The sequence below is a fragment of the Cryptotermes secundus genome, unplaced genomic scaffold (assembly GCF_002891405.2).
Source record: "Cryptotermes secundus unplaced genomic scaffold, Csec_1.0 scaffold22, whole genome shotgun sequence".
Taxonomy (NCBI): domain Eukaryota; kingdom Metazoa; phylum Arthropoda; class Insecta; order Blattodea; family Kalotermitidae; genus Cryptotermes; species Cryptotermes secundus.
In genome coordinates, this window is record NW_019742961.1 from 657,287 (window position 1) to 677,817 (window position 20,531).

Below are 20,531 nucleotides of genomic sequence, written 5' to 3' on the forward strand. Positions count from 1 at the left end.
TGTTTAACCATAGTCTCTCAGCTGCTTATGTTGTTGATGATAGAATTTGGAGATGATTATGAATTATGATTCAGAAGTTCGGCGAAGGAGGAGATTGTGTCTTATTTGTACATAATTGCCGAAAATTTACCTTTACGTGATGAAGGATATGAGAAACAATAAATTACTTGCTACTTATGGAATCTGAATATACATTACCATATTCACAATATCCTGTCATCGGCCTCTGTGCCGAGCTTGCGGGATACAAAGCCTGAAACTCCTCACTATGGATCTACAGTTTCTTCAACCCCCCATTACTTCACCCCATGTATAGTTCTCAGCACCCTGTTCTTGAACGCCATCAATTTGCACCCAATGGGATTGGAGGGCGGGCTTCACCCTTATGTCGCCAAAATCAATTAGAACGCATTTAGGGAAAAAGAACATGGTTTTGTGTCGTAGTTGCGATATTTAAATAGTATTGGAACTAAGACTTAGAGCGCTTTTAACATGTGCTATACTTTCACTTTTTAATCATTTAAAGCTACAATTTCTTATAAACGATCTGTAAAATTTCGTGCCCTACCATATTGGAAACAAATGTCTCTACTACAAAGATCAACGAGTAGTGTCAATCGCTGATAAGATCCGGAAGTTTGTGACAGTGGTATATTATTCATTGCCTTTTCTTCATCTAAAAACCATCCTGTTTGTTTTTCAAAACACAACGCTTCGGAGACAGAATCCAGTCTCCGAAACGCTGTGTTTTGAAAAATAAAGAGGATGGTTTTTAGATGAAGACAAGACGATGGATAATGTTCGAAAACACAATATTTTTAGTATCAATCGCTGTCCATTGTGAGAACCATACGAAACACAGACACACTCTGTGGGCAGGATGTAGAGTTTTGCTGTGTTAAGGCAGGTGGTACATGCAGTAACCACTGGGCTTAAAGGATTAATAAATTTCCAGTAGCAGAAAAGTGAAATTGTATTACTAGTAGGCAGGCAAACAGAAGGAGGTGGGGTGTACTTCATGTAGGGCGTGTATCGATTGCGTGCTGATCGTATAGTTTTATATTTTGAGGGGGCAGAAAGTGGCGCAGCTTTGTCACATGTTGTCTGTACAGCTTACGGCGTATCGTTCAATCTAGTAAGAAACCATCTGATATAAAATGTAGATTTAATCAGTTGAAGGCCTGTTCTGTGCTACGTGTTTCTTCTATTGCGTCATCGTCAAGGGTATCTGCAAATCCTAAAATGTACTGAAAATTTTATAATTTGTCTCTTACATTATCAATTAAGACACCGCCATTAATGAAATTTACTATTTTGTACATATATTCGATAGTCACGAATTATTGTATATTTTAGCATTAATTATTAAACGTCTACTGCTTTTTAAAATTAGTGATGTAATGACCATTTAATTTCGGAACATTTAATGGAATTTAGAACTGATTGAATGACCAGAATGGATTTTCGAAGTAGTAAATATTTCAGTCGTTTTCTTCTGTAGTTCCCAGAAAGGTATGCGATTTCTCTAATGACTTGGATAAATTTAAATCTTTCTACTCAGAATATATTTATATATCCATTATAATTCGGCCAAAACCCCCGTCTATAGAAGTCGTGTAATATTTCACCTGAAGAAGAAAATAATCCGTTAAAAAGACTGAAAGAGACAGAACTTTATAAAGAGTAATATACGTGTAACGCCGGTCACGGTAGCCGAGTGGTCTAAGGCGCTCGGAAGCCGGGATCGTGGGTTCGAATCCCACTCAGGGCATGGATGTTTGTGTGCTTTTTTTCTGTGTTTGTGTACAGGTAGAGGCCTTACAACGAGCTGATCACTCGCCCAAGGAGTCCTACTGAACGTGTAAGATCGAGAAAAAACGAAGTGAACGGAGAAGTTCATGGAGGTAGGCCTAGGCCCACTGACGCTGTAGTGCCAAGGAAAAAAAAAATACGTGTAACAAGAAGTTCTGGGAAGAACTAATTGCCTATTTTCCTTTGATACTGTCACGATTTAGAGGTGTGAGGCTATAGGCGGGATATACGTATATTGGTGAATTGGATTCATTGACACTTGTATACACCACTCAGAGCTACAAGTGGTTGTAACACTATTGCTGATTTCCACACTAAAATCGCTAGCACACGCCAAGTCTTCTCAGTCTTCAATAGTCGTTGCTAGGTAACAGCTCTCAACAATTGTTATTCCTCTATGATAATTCCACTGCTCGGTTACTGGTAACAAATCTTAACGGACATTTGCATCTTTCGTGGTCACGCCGTTGCCCGCTGATTAAAACCCCACACTTGAACTCTCAACTGAACTCCACTGAACTGCCAACTGAACTCATAGCCCCATCTTCTCAGCCTCCCTGGCAGAGCCCAACTCTCGACTAGCTGCTCACTTGGAACTCAGAAACTTGACTACCCATTATCAACTGAACTCTTCTTTATAACCACTTTGCACGGACCGAATATGAAAACTTTTCCAATAATACCCCTCTTGTTGTAGGCTTGTTTACAGACCCGTTACTTAGAAACGGGCCGAGTAGCTCAGTTCTTCTATTGTTTTTACTTTTTTATTGCGGACGTTACCTAGCAGTGACAATTGTTTACAAAGTTACTGCTTAGCAACGGGTCTATACGCTGCAATACGATACGGACCGCATAGAAAAAGACGCCTGCAATAATTATTCGTAGCCAGTGGAACGTCTTTACCGAGTTCTTACCTAACAAGGAAAAGGAGATAGAGAGATCCACAGACACACGCGTTGCCGTGTAAACGTATTTACCGAGCCGTTGCCTAGCAATGAAAAGAGTACAATTTACGGAGCTTTTGCCTAACAACGGTAGGAGTAATACACGTGCAAACATGCAGACTGATGGGATTTATGAAGTCCGCCGTTGAAATGGAATCAGGTGTCATTATATATATAGACTAAGTTTCATAAAGATTGTTTAAGGCATTCATAAATGAATAGGGGATATGTATTATTCAGAGACACGCAGACAGCATGGAGATAACGTGGGCTCTTTTCATTTTTCAAAATAAGGATGTAGGCTGAAAAATTTTTTTTTGCAACCTAACATGCTGTTTCACCGCATAAGCCTACACGTAGAAAATGGAATAATTTTCTGTTGTTGGTCTTCGATTATTGTTCAATTTGACGATAAAAATGAGCAATGCCAAGTGACCAAAGGAATCTCCTATACCAGGCATCTCCAGATTTTTCTGGGCTACGAATATCTTTCTGCTTCGAATTTCTTCTGTGGACCACTCGATATTACACGAAATATTTTAGGAGCTTTGAGTTGGCTACGTTGGAAGTTCAGCCAGTATTTACACTCCAGTGTCTCTTAAAATGGAATCTATAGGGAAGCTTTTGAAATGAGAATCGTCTGTTTACTTCTCTATAAATAAAAATAACGTAACCTACATGAATCCACTGTAATTGGGTAGCTTCAGGGTTGATGACACTTCCATCTTGAAGATGGAGGTGGACAAATGAGAATTTTCTTGGACCACGAGTTTGGGGAATTATGTTCAGTGCTGTTATCAGAACATTGTCACAAACCTGCAGAATGCAAAATGAAGATAAATGGGGCATTCAAGATTCCCAGAAAGATGCCCTGTGAGGTGAGGGATCTCTGTGCCTTGGCACTTCGTGAAAGTTAAATGAAAACCATTCGCAAAGGAGAGGACCGAACCTCGATCTATAAGACACAAGAAAGGGAGCTGTAGGTTTTCGTGTAACAGTTTTGATCCCTTCATTTGTGATTGAAACGTTGACCCTACCTTTGTTATTTCCATTAGATATAATTCGCAGATTTGTTCTCGACACTAGATTATAATTCATTATAGAATCGCATAGAACACAGTTTGATTAGAAGTTCTTATATCTTAGGTTCGTCTGCTGTGGAGCCTGCTTGAACTACAAGTACTCACTTTACTGGCCAGTGGAGTCCAGATTAGCAGCACATTAAGTAGCACTTGACTTAATGACCCTTCTACCAAACTTTGCTACTTACAGCATTATATTCGTCGTGACTGTAAGGTGGGGTGGGCACTGTCAACTGAATAATTATGTATTCAGCAAGCAGCGATTTCGTTGGTGTTGAGAACTCGTGTGGTCGGAGCGTTTTGCCCTAATATGACCCTTGACCGCTGTATAATATGCATCAGGTCAACTGTAAAAGCGATATAAGTAGCTTTGCCTAATATAGGCATGGACTTTAAAAGAAACGTTATAAAATATAATATGAGTCGATGGACTAATCGGCACCAGCATTTACTGTTGCCTGGATACGACCACGATTTATAATTATTATTTTTAGTATTTCTCTATTTCAAATCGTACAGTAGACATTCGCCGCTCACAGTAGCCGACGGTCTAAGGTATGAACTGTCTTCGATTTCTCTGACGCTTGGATCGTAGGTTCGAATCCCAATCAAGTCATGGATGTTTGGTATGTATATGCGTTTATTCTGTATTTGTGTTGCCCTGTGTACAGGTAGCTGCCTTGCGGCGGGCTGATCACTCTTCCAAGGAGTCCTACCAACTGTGAAAAATGATTACTGAACCCGCGACCTTCCGGATGGTAATATAGTGCCTCAACCAACTACATTACCGCGTGCCCCGGCAGGCTTTAGAAGGACAGAAAAAAGAGTAGCAAATATATTGGATAAGAACAAAATATATTATCGTAAGAGTAAAAGTAAAATAATGTCGCGTATCTGGCGTATAACGCGACAAATAAATTCACGAGGTATTTGATGTAGCGAATTTTATTTCACATTCGCACTTACAATCACACAATTACAGATTTACGATTACTGCTATCTGCAGTATCACAATTAGTACACTCCAAATGCCACAATACAACTGACTGGTTGCTGGCTAACTCGGAAGTAACTCGGAGGTAGCTCGAGGACTTACTCGGCGGTAGCTCCAGGACTGACTGTGAATAGCCTCCGCTGCGCCTCATGTAGCCTCGATCGGACAATACAGAAAACGGCCACGTAATAAGCACCCTTGTTGCCTGGCGCTGTGTTGCTAGTAACGCTAGCGGTAGTAACCGCTGTTACCACCGTCGTCTCTCGCAATCCTGTTTACCCGTGCTGCCCTTGGTGACGTCATCGCTGTTGACTCGCGTTGCCTAGCGACCAGGATGCTAGGACTCGGCTAACATCGGCTCGCTTCGGCTTCGCTCGGCGCATCACGGCTGGCGGGAGTGGGGGAGGGGCGTCATCCATAGCTCAACATGTCACAATAATAACAATTATTTAGTGCATACAGGTATCTTAAGAATGTCAACTGATACATTTCCTTTGAAGCTGATTGATTGTCGTCCTAAAGGAAGAAGAGAGAGGAGGACTCTCAACCAACTGGATGACTCGGTTCGTCTAACCCAGGCAAGCCCAACGCGTCGATCGCGGTACGATTTTTGGTCGATCTCATAGGCCTATAAGGACATTATACGAGAAAAGCATGTAAATTCACTTGTAATATAATATGATTATATTCAGATTTTGAAGGGAAAATACATATTAAAGTAGTCTGTACTTTCAATGTATGTTGCTTTTACAACAAACATCATGTGTCGTGTTATTTTTACCAATATTTTTAGTTAAAGCGAGGTACGACAATAGGAGGGGGTGGTAGATCACTGGCAGTTTTGACACTAAAAAGTCGATCACAACCTGTTTGAAGTTGGACATGCCAGGTCTAAACCAAAGAGGGAACATATCTAGTGGCCAAACCTTGAAGTTGATGATGGTTGTGTATGTGTGTATGTTAGACTTTTAGAAATGATCCTCCAAAGAATTTAAGTGCGCATGAACACTAAAGAAGTGAATGTAATCCATTAGAATACTGACTATAGGTGTACCCGTATTTTATTTGTGAAACCGGAAATGTCACAGAAATTTCCTGCCAGAGTAACTGACCCCAAATGCAGTTGCCAGAGATCCGATATAGGCTGCTGCATTGATTCTGAATTTTAATTCGATATTTTCTTGGAAGTGTAATTCGTTGAACGTATTCCTTAATTAAATATCTGCGCCTACTTGATTTAACTTAATCTTGGTACACTGCAAAATGCTCCCCATGATCTTGTTTAGCTATGGCTTGTTAAATCGCAAAATCATCTGCGTCAACTTATTCAGTCTAATCGTATGTGAAATTATCCCGTCAGCTTGTTTTAGCCTAATCATAGTAACCGTGGTAATCGCGGTAGTTCATAGTATTGATAGAATTCCACGGATAGAACGTATTTAAAATTATGCTACTCAGGGAAGAGGGAATTGGACTGAAGGGATTGGCTTGCTATTCGTCGTCATCATCGAGTTGTCGGGCTTCTTAATTTTCTTTATTAGCTTCACTTATTTTCTCGGGATTCTTCATAATGTAGGTTGTACAGCCGGTGATATGCAACGATCGTGAGATGGGCGGTTATATCAGACCCGTTTCTGGACAACGGTTCGGTGAATACGTTGCCGCTGCAACGGGGAAAAATGTGTGTCTCTCTACGCAGTCCGCGCCGAGGCGTTATAGAACGAAGAGAGCTGGAGCAACCAGTCAGTTGAGCTCTGTAAGGGAGACTGAGAAGAGATGGCGCTATAGTTGAGTACAGTTGAGGGTCATCAGCTCGTCACAGGGCCTCTATCTAAACACAGAAGAACGCACACACACACACCGAACATCCATGACTTGAGCGGGATTGGAAACCACGATCCTGGCTTAAGAGCGGGCGAAGACAGTACAGGCTAATGTGACCGGTAGTTGTGTGTATCAGTGGTCAATAAATCCATTCAGCAATCCGAACCCCATCTATAATCATACACATTATCGATACAGTAATTTATCCCGGTATATTACAATGAATTCCCACAATGGGCAGAGATTGAGGCTTTTCCGACCTGTTTTTTTAATCAGTATCGAACTCATGTCAGCATAATGTAGCAGAAGTTGGGAATTTTAAACTAAAGAAATATTGAGACACCTTCCATATGGTGGTCTTTATGGGTCATTCGGATCGTAGAAAGGAAATTTCACATCAACACTAATTCCACTGATACATATACTAAATACTTTAAATACAGATTTATTAAAATCGTAAGACTGGAAGAGAAAATGTAATTGAGTTTTTTTAAACAAAAGCGGAAACACGCACTCTAATTTTGGGTACATATGGTTTTCAAGGTCATTATTTCCAATTCTTCATTCCTCGTTGGAATTAATTATATATACCTAAGATTCAGACTTATTATTAGAGATACACGTCTCCTTAATAATGTTGAATATGACTTACGACGTACATCAATTATTTCATCTCGTTTTAATTCAGTATACAAAACATATTGTCACGTGTATTAGTGACTTGTAAACGGGGTTTGGATTTGTGAAACGATTATTGAATTCTGACAAGTCGTAAGTGCAAGTAATTATAATACTCTGAAGATTACTGCAACTGTAACATAAATAAGCCTTCAACGTCTGCTTATGCTGGACGTTGCTAGATAACAGATCTCATCAATGGCTAAGCGTTTACAGTGTCTTCACTATCCGTTTCCTGGCAACGGATTTTTACACAGGAGCTATCACTTCGAATCATTAGGAAATCCTCTTACCATTTCTTATTCAATCACCTTGGAATACCGACACTCCATAACTCGACCCAATTTGCCAATCCCCCAATTTAGTCGAAGTCAAGGTCACATTGCGACCGACAGTCAGTCAGTAAGTCTTGGTGTCGAGCTCAATCTGGGGCTTATGACCAGATATTTTATACTGTTTGACAGTTAACGGTGTTGTAACTGTGTGGCGCCCTCTCTGACGAGAGGACGGGCCTATCTTTTGTCGAGTCATTGTCTGCAGTAGTAAGTTATTTATCATAATGTTAAGGATATTAACATTTTACATGTTAAATATGTTAATAAATGTATGTAAAATATATACAGGGCTCAGTCCAGGCTCAGTACAGCAGATTGTGCCCTATTTTTAGTACCTTCCGCTACAACGGCAGCCTAGTCATTTGTACAGTCGTATGCTTCACCGCCGCCAAGTTTAAGTCTCTCTCTTATATTTCCTGTGTCGGGGTTCGCCTTGTCCAATGTTGTTGCCTGCATAATTTTGGTATATAATCATATAAGTACGGAATTTTGGAAGCCATGTGTAAATTGCGCACCGCCGTGCGCCTTGGAAAATTGCCAATGGTACAGAGAACCTTGTTTTGCAGGCGCTGCAATTCCATTAGATGGCTATCTCCCGCGAATTCCCAGGCGGGAATAGCGGAAGTTATTACAGATCTAATGAGAGCTTTGTGGAGGGTCAATTTAATGTTAGCGCTTAATCGCTCACTTTTTGAAGGCCTTGGCTTCGATCATTTCTATGTGCAATCTCCATGTAATCCTCCTATAAAAAATTACACCGAGATATTTTCCACTATTTAAAAATGGAATATTTCTTTCATTCAATGTAAAATGAGACACAGGGGACGGCGACTGAGAGAAAAGTAGATCCCATGGTTTTATTTTCATTAATTCTGATATTCCAGCGCTCATACCAGATCTCCATTGAGCTGAGACCTCACTGGAGTTTTCTAACAACAAAACCCTCCTTGCGATCTGCCGCACACAAACGGGTGTCTGCAAAGGCGGTTAGATGAAATACATGTGTTTGGATGGCATAATTTATGTACATATTGTAAAGAGTAGGGGACGGGACCGGACTTTATGGCACCCCCCTGCTTTCATTTCCTCTTAGTGTAGACATATTCCACCGAAACACCGACTTTTCGTTGTGACAGAAGGAAAAAGCCAGTAAGCTTGATCAAGTTGGTCGAAAATTCCAATTTTGACAACTTACATCGCAAGCCAGAGTGCCATGTGGTATCAAAGGCTTTTCGATGTCCAAGAACACTGCGGCCGAAGACATATTATTGTTGAAATTAAGTGTCACGTGTTGAGTTAGCCTTATACATGCGGTGTTGTGCTGTGACATGGATGAGTAAGGTGGGTGGGTAGGTGGGTGGATGGGTAGGTAGGTAGGTAGGTAGGTAGGCATAAAAAGGTTTGAAGCTTCCATAGAATTTGAAAGTGATAAAATCAGAAATTCTAGTTGTCTATCACGGCGACTGAAAATAAATTCTGTCAGGGTCCCACTCGATTAAGTTCGAAACACATGTCGTTCGGAACTTAACAGGTTATTAGTACGAGAAGAGTTTAGCATTGGCCGTAGACCTTCGTTGTAATGAAGATTATTCTATGTGTCGTCAGTTTTTGTGTTCCACTGGGAACTGTTATTCTTCTTTCTTCTTCTTCCTTGGTACTACAGCCCCAGTGGGCCTAGGCCTACCTCCATGAACTTCTCCGTTCACTTCGGTTTTTCTAGAGCTTACACATTCGGTAGGGCTCCTTGGGCGGGTGATCAGCTTGTCGCAAGGCCTCTACCTGTACACAAACACAGAAAAACGCACACAAACATATATGCCCTGAGTGAGATTCGAACACACGATCCCGGCTTCCGACCGAGCGAAGACAGTGCATGCCTTAGACCTCTCGGCTACCGTGACCGGCTGGGAACTGTTATTAGAGAATAGTTTTTTCATTAATTCTCTATGTAAAATTCTGCATCTCTTCTGCAAATATAGCCCCAAATTTAATTTAGATAGAAAAATTTCAGTACAGACTTCGATAAACAGTGCCATACACATCCATTCAGTAATTTCTAAGATCGAATATGGGTAGAAAATCTACGACCTCCCTTAATATTAGTATTTATTCACTTTTTCTAAGGAACATGTAGCTGCATAATGTTTTCTGCTTTATGTAAGAGCTTTCTTCATATACACATACTCCATTACAGGCGAAAGTGACCTCCACACTTAACAGTTACTCAATGGTTTTATTGACATTACATGAGCATTTCTTACTGTGTTGTACGTGTACCATATGCTTAACTTAATTCTTGTTCCATATTTCAAAATATGCAATACAAAGTCATGCTCACCCGCAACTAGATGGGAGGACATATTCTCTTGAAGTCTGAAATAGGCCAATGGCCTATATCCCTGAAGAATAAGAATAAGAATAGTTGATCCTCTAATGGGATCTACACGGCATGAGCTCTACAGTTGTACAGCGTTATTGAATATTCTGTCCTACAAATTTTACCAAATAAATAATGAAACAATAAGGACCTCTTTCAGTTTGTAAGATTTGAGGTTTTCACGGCGGTGACTATGAAGAAAGCTGTCTTCTGGGATGTGGCACCCTGTAGATGTGGTGTTAGGCGATGTTTCGGAGGAATGTAAAAGTTCTGCTTTTACCGGTTCTCACGGTCTCTTCGCTTGCTGATTTCTTATTTTTCCTTCTACCGAAACGTCGGTTAACACCACATCTACACGGTGCCACATGCCAGAAGACATGCTTTCTTTCAATTTGTTGCCTCCAAGACGAGGCATGAATATAAACATGAAAACATGAATATAAGTTTCTGTTCTCCAGAGATAGAGCGATGCTCGTGTAGGAACACAAACTGACGGAGACGTCTTACTTACTTACTTACTTACTTACTTACTTACTTACTTACTCATGGAGCTGAGCCCTTCTGGAGGAGCCGCCAATTCTGCAGCTACTGAAGAATTTCCCAGCATTTTATGAAACCCGAACGTTCATTACCATGTTCACAAGAGCCCTCCACTGGTCCCTATCCTGTCTCTTTCCTATCCAAGCCATACCATCCCATCCTATCACTCTAAGATTCAATCTAATATTGTCCACCCACCTACGCCTTGGTCTTCCCTGTGGTCTCTTTCCTTCTGGATTTCCCACCAATATCCTATACGCATTAATGTCCCCCCTCATCCTCCTTAACTTGATCATTCTAAATATACTTGGAGAAGAGTACAAGTTATGAAGCTCCTCATTATGCACCTTTCTCTAGTCTCCTATCACTACATCTCTCTTCGGTCCAAATATTCTCCTCAATACCCTCAGTCTATGTTTTTCCTTTAATGTCAGAGACCAAGTTTCACACCCATACAGAACAACAGGCAAAATTATAGTTTTGTATATTCTGATTTTTATGTTTTTGGACAGTAGACGAAAAGACAAGAAGACAAAAAGTTCTGGATTGAATTGTAGCAAGAATTACCTGAATTCAGTCTCCTCTTAATTTCCTCCTGAATCAGATTATGGAGATGTCTTATGAAGTAGAAATATTATCGCCTATTTTAAAAAAATGTCATTGAAACGCTTTCTAGGATGGACCAATGGATACCCTTATTAGGAGTTTCCATAGAGAATAAAGCCAGTGATAATAGTCCCCAGTCAGTGTAACCGGTCTACAAGCCGAGGACCTGCCGAATATCAGTCATGACTGCTACCCACATAAACGCCGCGTTAGTGTTGTTCGTATTTAAAATGAAATTCTTGTTACAGATTTAAAAATTATAATATCTCCCTCGGTCATCTTGCTCGTACAAATTCTCTCTTTTTATATAAATAATATCATTATTCATCCGTGGACAAATCATGTCTTCCAACAGCGAAAAATGGTCTCAAATGTAACATTTTCACAAAACAGATTTTTCTTTGTTACTTCCGCTATGTTACCCTTTTGCATTATGGTATTCTAAGTCCTTTATTCTGTTTTTGGTCGCATTCTCATGCTTAGGCAGGGATACCTGGACGGGAGGGGGTTGCGATATTAACAGTAATTATTATAGCTGTGGTCTCATGCTTGACTAGTGCGAGTTACCGTCAGTACCAGGCTTCCAATAAAATATTCATAATTGTCGCCTGCCTCCTTATCGACCACCGGACTTCCATCCAAAATGATTGCCTCCTCTGGGAACCCCCAATATGTATGTTATAATGGATACTGTAACAAGAGATAAATAATTTAAATTTAGTATTGAAATAATGTGATAATTCAGTTTGTCGCTACGGAGTTGGAATCTAACACGCAGTTGGCTTGTGCTGGAATACCCGTCATTAGAAATCGTAGTCATGTAACCCGATGAGATTTGTTGCTTTCAAATTGCTTGAAGCCGATTCTTTTTCTCTTGTTCCTGCAAACAATTTGTTAATGAACATATTTCTAGCGAAATCGGTCGATGTGGAATTCTGCGCCGATAATTTTTAGTTTGCCGAACTTCTAATTAATTTTGTTGTTGAAAATTTTATTGCTTTGCATGCATTGCACAAAATGCCACGAATTTATTCACAACCTTCAACCAAAGCATCTTTGCACCTTATTTTTTTTGTCTTGGACGGAATTATACTTCATCAGTTTCAGGGTATACTTTCGAATAAATAAGAGAGGTCGATGCTGTTAAGAAATAACGCAATATGTTGCTATACTGCCTTCGTGTCAGTACTGAACTGTCTTTCCGCATACAATATCGTACTGATTTGTCGAAGTTAACTGGCATCCGTATAAGTTTCCTAGTAATCATTTAGTCATGCACAAGTTTTCTAAAGATAGAAATTCTTGTCATGAAATTTACGGAACAAAATATACGCATATGTATACTATTATTTTTTATTGCTAGTGGGTTGGGACTAAGTCCCTTGTACTGCAGCCACTTCTGGCCTATTGTACCACCCCCAGATGATAGGTGAGGGTGATTGTGGAGCAACTGGTGGAATGAAGATTGGCAGGGAAAACCGAAGTACTCGGAGAAAACCTGCCCCAGCGCCACTTTGTCCACCAAAAATTCCACTTGACCAGACCCGGGATCGAACCCGGGCCACCGCGGTGGGAAACCAGCGACTAACCGCTTGAGCTACGACGCGGCCTCAATATGTATACTAACCTTTACATGAGTACACATAATTTTAGTGAAACCTGGGAGAAATTTACGTCGTAGTACCGCATTGTGCATCTGATTTGTGAATTTGACAGAACTTGTGTTCCTAGTGAAACAGAGCTTCAGTATTACAGACTGCTGGTAAATTCACGACAGGAGACGCTACCTGTTTACATCGTTTAACATTCTAGTGATATGTTATGTGGAACAGTGAAATTATATCCTCCCGTGCGTTTCATCTGTCAATCATTCGTAACCTCTTCTTACATATTTGTCATCACGTCATTACTATAGGGAAATAGTGATTGTAGGGTTTGCCAAATCGCTCCCACATATATTCTCCACGAGACTAAATACACTTTCCAGCACTGTTGGTTCCTACCTATATAATTAATTGCAGGAGGTTTATATTCTAACATGGATGACCAGAGCGTTGCTAGGTAAAGGATCGATAAACACCCCGCGATACACGCACGCAACAATGGTAAAACGAGGTTATGAAACCCGCTTCTACTCAACGGCTCGCGCAGGCGCAATTGTCACATTCCAACAATACTAGGAATCATGTGACTTTTTCTCTGTGTGGTCCTTATGCAACAATAGAACTGTTGTTTACTGTGCGTGGTCTATGCGGAGGTTATATAACGAGAATAACACCATCAGTTCAGACAGTTCTCTGTAGGAGACAGCCACGGGAATTTCGTGGAAGACCTGTGAAGACTTAAAGTGTGATTAGAAGACTTCATATGTAACACATGATACGTGTCTTCCTTGGTGTCCGTGCCCAAGAATTATATGAGGTTCCCATAACTGAGAGTTCAGTTCAGAAAACCCGTGTGGAGGTGGGATCGAATACCTCCACCGTGATTCTGCGAGTAGTAGGAGGCGACGGAAAGGAAAGTCTGAAATCTAAAACAGTAAAATTTTGTCGTGAGTCCAAAGGGACTCGGACCCAAGAAAGACTGCGCTGGAAAGTACCATCAGTATATACAAAAGACCCGTCCTCTCGTCAGAGAGAGCGCCCCACAAAAACAAGACCGTAACTGTCAAACAGTAATACATATCTGGTCGTGAGCCCCAGATGGGGCTTGACACCAAGGTTTTCTGACAGACTGACCGTCAGTCGCAATGTGACTTTGAGAGAAGGACAGAAGCAAACAGAAGATTTCAAGGAGAATGGAGCTTACCCTACTGATTTATGAAGTGGGTAGATTACCGATAACGCTATAATTGATTATGATTGAGAGAGACTGCAAAGAAGTGTTGAGGAATCCAGTCAACCAATTCAGAAGTCACTATTCGTCACGGAACCCCGAACACGTAACATTTTCGGTGCAAGATTGTTTTTGTGTTCATGGTGAACAGAATTTATTTGGGCACTCTATTCTACATTGAAGAAAGCAGTCTTCTGGGATTTGGCACCGTGTATATGTGGTGTTAACCGACGTTTCGGAGTAACGTACCGCCTCCATCTTCAGGGTAGAAGAAAAAATATAGGAAATCTGCAAGCGAAGAGACCGTTAGAACCGGTAAAAGCAGACTTTACCGGTTCTCACGGTCTCTTCGCTTGCAGATTCGTATACACGGTGCCAAATCCCAGAAGACTGCTTTCTTCATAGTCACCGCCGTGAAAGCCTCAAATCTTACATACTATTCTACATTCCTTGTCATTCAATCAAACTGTTCTTCTTCAGTCATTACCACCAAATATAAACAGTACCAGATGGTTTCAATCGTTACTATACTGCAGTTTCGTAACCTGTAATTGTCGTCCGTACGAGTAACTAAGATCCATTAGCGCAGTTTCACAATACAAGCTACGTTGCCTAGTAATGAACTTCCACAACTTTTAATATGAATCACAGCAGTACCTACATACATATATGTTCATTATTCAAAGCCGAACAGGCCAGAATAAGCGACATCGGCAGAAGTACTTTTTGTAGAGTTGATTTGTCTTTCGGTTAGTTGACATGAATAGGTCTGCGCTTTGGCGTAATTGCTCATTGTTAAACAAAATTCACAATCAAAATGTGTTGGTTGTGTATACCCGGAAACAAAATATTGTCTTGATCACTTAAACATATACATCCGATAAAGTTAGACCCAGTTGCTCGGATATCTGTTTGGGCTATGTTATAACCATCTTACAACTTCGTTAGTAATTCTGTTCTGGAAACACGAACTTCAGGCAGAGTTATTTCCAGTTTAGACTTCCTATTTCAGAGAAAAGTTTGGCGTAACAGACACTTCCCACGTAAGCAATCTTGCTTGGCTTACGTTTCCAAGTTTACGTTGGTAACTTTCAATAAATCTTAATACTCTACTCTTATGATCTTATTGTGTACAGCAGTAGCTTCCAAGTTATTAGTAAGATTACATAAGTGTGTGAAACGCATATAGTAAAAGGAAAGTATTTGTAGATTGTTACGTATGCACACAGACGGGTGGGGGTTTGCAGGTATAAGAGGCATTACCACGTTGTTGAACCTGCGGCAGTAAAGTGAACAACTATTCTTCCGCCGAATAAGTTAATGAAAATAATATTGTCGCTCATAGACTTGTTCCTAGGTCTAGAAAGCTGTTGCTAGACCTAGAAACAAATAACGAAACAACAGCCGTTGCTATGCAACGGCGCAGTAAACATGCTTCTACAACAGTAGAGTTTTTGTTGGAAACGGTGTTTTCTGCGTGGTTCGTGCCGAGGAATTATTTTGAAGACAATTTTGGTGACACAGTTAGTTGTCAGTTGTCGGTTCAGAGTTGAGTTCTGCACGGGAGTCTGTGAAGATATGACGAGCGCTTGAAGCCGAAGAATCTCCACTGTTAGAAGCCGTTACTAGGGAACGGTTGGTGAAGGCACAGCAGGCTGGAAAAGGCTTAGCATATGGTGTGATTTGTGAATTGTGGAGATTAACGGTGGAGCTATAATTACTTATAGTTCCGAGTTATGTGTATAAGTGGTCAGTAAATCTATTCACCAATCCAAACCCCGCCAATATTCACCTCTAAATCATGACAGTATGCATAATATTTATGTAGTGGGTAGACTTTCTTTCTTCAGACATGGCAATGTTAGCAGCATGTTTCTGTGCAGTCTTGTCTTTGTTACCGTCACTTGTAACAGGCCGCATTGGCGGGCGGCTTTCAAAACACGTTTCGAAATTCCATAACCTGAATAAGCATTTCGGGAAGCGATTTTAAGCCACAGTGTCAGTATATAAAACGAGAAGCAGAACGACTATTTAATAATTGTAATATATAGCAATAAATTCTTTATAAGAATACTACAGTTTCGTGGGAGAACTGAGATCCAGAACTGTGGGTGATGGAGTCTACTCTAAATGCCTTCAGACAATAAGACAGTATATTTAAGCCTATATATGTGGGTTGTCACGTGCAACATATATATTTCACCAATAAAAACAATGTTAAATGATCATCCAAGGATACCTAATTTTTTGCTTTTCCTTTATCAAATAATGTTACATTGTAGCATCCTTCGTTCATAAGATGACCGTTGTCATGAGAGGACCAAATACTAAGGGAAACACAACATTTGAAATATCAGTGTCCCAGTTCCCCGTGTAGAGACGGGATACAATACCTCTACCGTTGCCTTGCGAGTTGCAGAAGGCGACGGAAAGGGAATTCGGTGACGGGGGGTGTAACTGGGTCATTCTCTCACTGGATGACATAAATAGAGAGACCTGGTCCTCCAGGTTGGCGGTTGAACGCAAGGCTGACGACCTTGTTTTGTAAAGAATTTGTCACGAAATCCAAAGAAGTGAAAACCAGATCTATATGTATCCACTGCATATGCTCACGCCCTGTTTGATTACAGTTAATTTTAATATTACCGTCCCGTCTACACCGAGGATTTTTTTATTGCTAGTGGGGTGGGACTAAGTCCCTTGTACTACAGCCACTTCTGGCCTATTGTAACAGCCCCAGCTGATAGGTGAGGGTGGTTGTGAAGCAGTTGGTGGAATGAAGATTGGCAGGGGAAACAGAAGTACTCGGAGAAAACATGTCCCAGCGCCACTTTGTCCACCACAAATCCCATTTGATCGATCCCGGGCCGCCGTGGTGGGAAGGCAGCGACTAACCGCTTGAGCTATGGCACGGCCCACACCGAGGTCTTACAAGTAGCATTTCACTTCAGGCGTTATTACTAAAATTGTGTATGAATATATCTTCTCCCCTTCCACCCCCGTGGTCTATGCTGTTCTCGTTAAATCATCTCCAGTTTGATTGTCTCTGTACCATTTGGAGAAGAGTATCATAATAGTCAAATTCCATCCCTCTGTTCCTCAATCTGTCTTTAGTCCAGATGTTCCCCTCAGCAACTTCATCTCACTCTTTGTGGTCCACTGTTCTGTTAGGAACATGTGCACCCATATAAATTGAGCTGTGCAGGATTTTATGTTCTGACAGTAGTAGTTATGAAGTGTTCTATCTGTTGGGATATGTCACATATTTCTATGAAAATCAACCGACGTTTCGGAAGAAAATATCGCTTCTATCTTCAGATCAGAAGAATAAGAAAAGAAAGGAAATAGAATTAAACAGACAACAGAGCTCTGATAAGGATGGAAGAGCTATGTTCCTCCGAAACGTCAAATGAGTTTCAAAGGACTACCGTGTTTGCATCCCAGAAAACATTAATATTCGCGTAAAATTGTAGTTTAATGTATTTTAATCCTTAGATTTACATATATGTATATATGAGGGTAAAGGTATATGCATTTACTGGTAATAAGTATTCGTATACCCTAAGCTGCTCTTAGGAGACAATATGAAATATTTAAGGCTCGTGGGGCCTGAGGAACGGTAACGAGAGGCTGCAATCTTTGGCTTAGGAACGAAAAGAGTCCCGCGGCGCTGCGCGTAACAAACAGCTTATCCGGGATTGCGCGTCGTACAGTTCGCGTAAGTTAATTTTCCCCGTCTCTAATCTCCGTTTGTCTTTGTGTCTTATTGTGTTCAAGAAAACGAGATGGTTAAGTCGCTGTTACAGTTACAGGCCTGGAGAAAAGATCCAGAAACCGGTCACGTTACTTGTGGATCACCACGATGTATATTTTCTTATACCTGGAATCCAATGCATTTAACCCACAACACAAGTCGCTGGAGAATTTTGATTCACATATTTTAGGCGCTTTCGCAAAGGTCTGGAAAATCGCCTATTAGCTTCCTCATAACTATTTGTTTATCCATCCGTCTGCGTGAAACATCTCAACTTCCATCAGATAGATTTTCATGATTGTTTATATTAGGATAAAAATTAAGTTGTTTCTGTATATAAGTACTTGAGAACCACATCATGAAGACGTATGGGAAGGTGAAGATATACCTCCTCCATTCGTGACCTCGGCTGTAGATGGAAGTGAGTGGTAAGCTTCACGCCCCGGCCGGTTTACTCCCAGGAAAATAGCCCCCCCCCTCCATAGCAGTTGTAAAGAGGGCAGTAGACTCTATGGAGACGAGAAAAATGTTACCCCTGCAGGGAATCGAATCTCAGCCCTCCACCCCGTAGTCACTCTCTATACCGACTGAGCTATCCCGCACTAAAACCTGTCGGTATAATTCAGTTTCGGTTAAAATCGAACAAGAATTGTGGACAATTTACACGACCACCAAATGGGTTTTTGAGAGGATCTAGCTGTCTCCCACTCCATAGATGAGTGGCCATTGGCGTTGCCATGGGACCGAAGCGATGGTCATCCAGTTCATTAATTACACAGATGAAATATATCTGCATGAGACTGAAGTGTTACATTGCACGTAATTTCCCATATTTCTTGTAAACCTGTTCCTTCTGATTTTTTTTTATTTTATCGTCTCTCTCCTTACTTTAAAAAAAATGAACCGTTGTTTCGAAAGAATACACTTCGATTGGCATTATGTTAAGAGAATTTCACGGCTGACATTTTTCATGTAACCTAAACACTGACAAATATAAGGTTATTTTAATATTTCAACACCACAATTAAACAGTTTTTGGCACCATCGAATAACCTGCGTCACCAAACAGAAGGTATAGTGTAGTATTCCTTATTGCCTTCAAATTTCATGTCTATACCTCGTATGTACCAATAACATATCGCTCAGTGACAGGTTAGACAATTCATTGTCCATTTCTGTTGTTTAAGTCTAGGATCCTGTTCCTATTGCCTAGAGCTTCTGTAAAAAGGTGTGAATGTAGGATTAATACCGGTACACACACACACACACACACACACACACACACACATATATATATATATATATAATATTTCTGTTAAATTAATGTTTTTGCCCTAAGATTTTGCGTGGTTGCTTTATGTTATGTAAACCTTTTAGCTGCTGAATAGGACATCCTTTTCCTTCTCCTGTGTTAAGCAGCAGAGCCATGTTCCGGGAAGCCATCTCATTTGATACTGTTGAGTCACTTTACCATGTTCTAGTCCGACTCCTTACTTACTTTGTCTTCCTCCGTGCGGTTGGCCCCTAAAGGGAATGTCGGAAATGAATTCTTCTTTGTTCAGTCTTGCACATATCTTGTTCCAAGTTCGTCTGAGGTTATGCAGAACTTAGTGAATTGAAAGCTTCTTGTAGCTGCAGTAGTCTGCGTCCCCTTATTTTCCGAATTGAGGCACACTCGCTGTCTCACTGCACTACTGAGAACTGTGCCAGTCTTTCATTGGAATATCAGGGAATCCTTCTTATAAGATTTTTTTTATCAAGAAATTAAATTTCTGGGTAGGAATTTATTACTACATCGTGATTGTTTCTAGATATTATGTCTAGTAATGTTGTTTGAAGCGAGCGAGTTACAAGGCATCAGTGTGAAATTTAGGAATAAAGTGGGCGATCTTGATCCCAAAGAAAGGATGAAAGTCCTACGAAGTCTGAGGCCCTGTATCACATACCGTGATAGTTAATCTCTTACCCTTGCTGGTTACTCGATGCCCTAAGCCCACTTCTCGAGTACTATCCCTTGTCGGATATCCGCAACGAAAGTAATTGAGGAAAGCGCAGATGAAACCCAGAGATGAGGCGCTGTAGCTTCCACTGTGACGACTTAGTGCATTGATGTGAAAATGTTTTTTTTTTTTGTTTCGTCACTGGATCAACTAAGGAGTTTATATAGATGCTGTGATAATGAACAGTGGGCACCTAGGGAATTGATCTGATCTGAAGATCGAGATTAATCGTTTCTAACAGACCATACGGAAGCAGATATTGAGCGGTTCTGACTACGCTGTATAACACACAGAATTACTGGGTTTTTGGACTTCATCCATCGTCCGTTATTCATAGAAACAAGAAAACAAAACGTTTCGAAAACTGGATTTGTTTCCTTCCTCATGTGAGGGGGAGACACGTGCTCAGTTGGGTTCCATAGAAAGATCTTGTTCAGAATATCGAACAGATTTTAAGGGTGTAACCATTAAGTCTACTCTTCTCATCAGTGGGGTTGTTCAGTGACTGATGCTAGATCTTTCTAAGGGGCCCAACTGAGTAAGTGTGTTCCCCCATCACCTGAGGACGAAAACAGATCCAGTTTCCGAAACATTTTTTCTGGTTTCTAGAATACCGGACAATGGGAAAAATCCAAAAACCCAGTAATTCTGACCTTCCTGAGTAGTTTTCTCCCTGTTTTCAACTGAGGACGGAAACAATCAGTTTCCGACACGCACTTTATGGTAGGAACACTAAACGATAAACAAAGA